We start from the raw sequence: 4,796 nt of genomic DNA, 5'->3' as shown, positions 1-4,796 counted from the left end.
TGCTTGTGTTGAATTTTGTGATTCCTGTCGCATGCATGTATGGTGAACCGTTATGTTAAGAAGTCAGAGCATGATGTATTTATTGATTGTCCTCCTTATGAGTGGCGGTCAGGGACGGGCGATGGTCTTTTCGTACCAATCTATCCCCTAGGAGCATGCACGTAGTACTTTGCTTCGATAACTAATAGATTTTTGCAATAAGTATGTGAGTTCTTTATGACTAATGTTGAGTCCAAGGATTATACGCACTCTCACCCTTCCACCATTGCTAGCCTCTCTAATACCACGCACCTTTTGTCGGTATCATACACCCACCACATACCTTCCTCAAAATAGCCACCATACCTACCTATCATGGCATTTCCATAGCCATTCCGAGATATATTGCCATGCAACTTTCCACCGTTCCATTTACTATGACACGCTCAATATTGTCATATTGCTTCACATGATCATGTAGTTGACATTTTAGTTGTGGCAAAGCCACCATTCATAATTCTATCATATAAGTCACTCATGCATCATTGCTATCCTGGTATACCACCGGAGGCATTCATATAGAGTCATACTTTGTTCTAGTATTGAGTTGTAATCATTGAGTTGTAAATAAATAGAAGTGTGACGATCATCATTTATAGAGTATTGTCCCCCCAAAAAAGAGAAAGGCCAACAAAAAGAAGGCCCCCAAGAAAGAATAAATAAATAAATAAAAGGGGCAATACTACTATCCTTTTTTCCCACACTTGTGCTTCAAAGTAGCACCATGATCTTTATGATAGAGAGTCTCCTATGCTATCACTTCCATATACTAGTGGGAAATTTTCATTATAGAACTTGGCTTTTATATTCCAACGATGGGCCTCCTCAAAATGCCCTAGGTATTCGTGAGCAAGCAAGTTGGATGCACACCCATTTAGTTCTTTCTGTTGAGCTTTCATATACTTATAGCTCTAGTGCATCTGTTGCATGGCAATCCCTACTCACTCACATCGATATCTATTACTGGGCATCTCCATAGCCCATTGATATGCCTATTTGATGTGAGACTATCTTCTCCTTTTTGTCTTCTCCACAACCACCATTCTATTCCACATATAGTGCTATGTCCATGGCTCACGCTCATGTATTGCGTGAAGATTGAAAAAGTTTGAGAACACCAAAACCATGAAACAATTGCTTGGCTTGTCATCGGGGTTGTGCATGATTTAAATACTTTGTGTGGTGAAGATGGAGCATAGCCAGATTATATGATTTTGTAGGGATAACTTTCTTTGGCCCTGTTATTTCTAAGAGACATAATTGCTTAGTTAGTATGCTCGAAGTATTATTATTTCTATGTCAATATTGAACTTTTGTCTTGAATCTTTCGGATCTGAATATCCATACCACAATTAAGAGAATTACATTGAAATTATGCCAAGTAGCATTCCACATCAAAAATTCTGTTTTTATCATTTACCTACTCGAGGACGAGCAGGAATTAAGCTTGGGGATGCTTGATACGTCTCCAACGTATCTATAATTTTTGATTGTTCCATGCTATATTATATCCTGTTTTGGACATTATTGGGCTTTATTATACACTTTTATATTATTTTGGGGACTAACCTATTAACCGGAGGCCCAGCCCAGAATTGCTGTTTTTTGCGTATTTCAGAGTTTCGCAGAAAAAGAATATCAAACGGAGTCCAAACGGAATGAAACCTCCGGGAACACGATTTTTTTGGAACAAACGTGATCCAGAGGACTTGGACCCTACGCCAAGACATCAACCAGGAAGGCACGAGGTAGGGGGCACGCCTACCCCCCAAGCGCGCCCTCCACCCTCGTGGGGCCCATGTTGCTCCACCGATGTTCTCCTTCCTCCTATATATACCTACGTACCCCCAAACTACCTGATACGGAGCCAAAACCCTAATTCCACCATCGTAACTTTTTGTATCCACGAGATCCCATCTTGGGGCCTTTTCCGGAGCTCCGTCGGAGGGGGTATCGATCACGGAGGGCTTCTACATCAACACCATAGCCCCTGTGATGAAGTGTGAGTAGTTTACTTTAGACCTACGGGTCCATAGTTATTAGCTAGATGACTTCTTCTCTCTTTTTGGATCTCAATACAAAGTTCTCCCCCTCTCTTGTGGAGATCTATTCGATGTAATCTTATTTTGCGGTGTGTTTGTTGAGACCGATGAATTGTGGGTTTATGATCAAGTTTATCTATGAACAATATTTGAATCTTCTCTGAATTCTTTTATGTATGATTGGTTATCTTTGCAAGTCTCTTTGAATTATCAGTTTGGTTTGGCCTACTAGATTGATCTTTCTTGCAATGGGAGAAGTGCTTAGCTTTGGGTTCAATCTTGCGGTGTCCTTTCCCAGTGACAGTAGGGGCAGCAAGGCACGTATTGTATTGTTGCCATCGAGGATAACAAGATGGGGTTTATATCATATTGCATGATTTTATCCCTCTACATCATGTCATCTTGCTTAAAGCGTTACTCTGTTCTCTTGAACTTAATACTCTAGATGCATGCTGGATAGCGGTCGATGTGTGGAGTAATAGTAGTAGATGCAAGCAGGAGTCGGTATACTTGTCTCGGACGAGATGCCTATATACATGATCATACCTAGATATTCTCATAACTATGCTCAATTCTGTCAATTGCTCAACAGTAATTTGTTCAGCCACCGTAATACTTATGCTCTCGAGAGAAGCCTCTAGTGAAACCTATGGCCCCCGGGTCTATTTTCCATCATATTAATCTTCCAATACTTAGTTATTTCCTTTGCCATTTATTTTACTTGCATTTTTATTTCTCTTTATCTTAAAAATACCAAAAATATTATCCTATCATATCTATCAGATCTCACTTTCGTAAGTGACCGTGAAGGGATTGACAACCCCTTTATCGCGTTGGTTGCGAGGAGTTTATTTGTTTGTGTAGGTGCGAGGGACTCGTGCGTGGACTCCTACTAGATTGATACCTTGGTTCTAAAAAACTGAGGGAAATACTTACGCTGCTCTGATGCATCACCCTTTCCTCTTCAAGGGAAAACCAACGCAGTGCTCAAGAGGTAGCGGCAGGGTGGCGCAAGCGGCGGCTTGGGCGGCGAGAGGGACGAGGAGAGGCTGTGGGGGTGGGGCGGCTTATAAAGGGGGTCGTGGGGGTGCTTGCAGGAGGGGGCAGGGCGGCGGCGGACTCCAAGGCGGCCATGGCGGCGGCGTCGCGTGCGGGAGCGCGAGATCGGCTCGGGGTCGGGGGCGACCGGGCACTGGGCTTCGGCCCAATCGGCCCGAAGACTTTTTTTTAAAAAAATCCGACAAAGGAAAAATCCTAAAGAAATATAAAAGAATTCTAAAAAATGCCAAAAACAATTTTCACCGTCTAAATAAAATATTTAGAACATAGTGAACATTTTCTTGCCCTAAAAATGCAATTTTGAGAAATGCATGCTTTTCTAATTCAAATAAAATAGCAATAAAATCCAAATAAAATTATTATTTGATTTTAACATTTTTCCTCCAATATTTATTTTATTTTTGGAGAAGTCATATTATCTCCTCTCTTTTATTTTTGTAATAAAATATTTCGGAGAGAAAATAATTAAAACCAAAGTGATCCACTTTTCAATATTTGAGAAGAATTCAAATATGAAAATGAATGAAATCCCCAACTCTCTCAGTGGGTCCTTGAGCTGCTTTGAATTCCTGAGATCGCAAACGAAATGCAAATAAAATATGATATGCATATGATCACCTATGTATAACATTCCAAATTGAAAATTCAGGATGTTACATCTCAGCTCATTTTCTATCAGTGATATGTAAATCAAATTCTTGTAGCAAGAGAACCCATCAAATAAGTCTAGGTTTAGCATCTTTCTTTTCCATAAGATATTTAATAGCAGCACGATCGGTGTGAACAATTACTTTTGAATCAACAATGTAAGATCTAAATTTATCACAAGCAAACACCAGTGCTAAGAATTCTTTTTCAGTAGTAGCATAATTTTGTTGAGCACTGTCTAGAGTTTTACTAGCATAATGAATAACATTCAGTTTCTTATCAACTCTTTGTCCTAGAACATCACCAACAGCATAATCACTAGCATCACACATAATTTCAAAAGGCAAGTTCCAATCAGGTGGTTGAACAATAGGTGCAGCAATTAAGTCTTTCTTGAGTGTTTCAAAGGTTTGTAAACAATCATCATCAAAAACAAAAGGAACATCCTTTTGCAAAAGATTCGTAAGAGGCCTAGAAATTTTAGATAAGTCTTTGATAAATCTCCTATAGAAACCAGCATGACCTAGGAAACTAAGAATACCTTTGATATCTTTAAGACATGGCATTTTCTCAATTGCATCAACCTTAGCTTTGTCCACTTCAATACCTCTTTCAGAAATTTTATGGCCCAAGACAATGCCTTCATTAACCATAAAGTGGCACTTCTTCCAATTCAAGACAAGATTTGTTTGTTCGCATCTCTGCAAAACTCGATCAAGATTGCTTAAACAATCATCAAAAGACTTTCCATAAACAGAGAAATCATCCATGAAAACCTCAACAATCTTTTCACAAAAGTCATAGAATATAGCAGTCATACATCTTTGAAAGGTAGCAGGTGCATTGCATAAACCGAAAGGCATATGTCTATAAGTATAAGTTCCGAAGGGACAGGTAAAAGTAGTCTTTTCTTGATCAGGTTGAGAAACAAGAATTTGTGAAAAACCAGACTATCCATCATGGAAGCAAAAATGTGTGTGCTTAGATAATCTTTCTAGCATTTGATCA

This window comes from Triticum aestivum, chromosome 6A (genome assembly GCF_018294505.1).
Source record: "Triticum aestivum cultivar Chinese Spring chromosome 6A, IWGSC CS RefSeq v2.1, whole genome shotgun sequence".
Classification (NCBI taxonomy): domain Eukaryota; kingdom Viridiplantae; phylum Streptophyta; class Magnoliopsida; order Poales; family Poaceae; genus Triticum; species Triticum aestivum.
Note: the sequence above shows the minus strand (reverse complement) of the source record.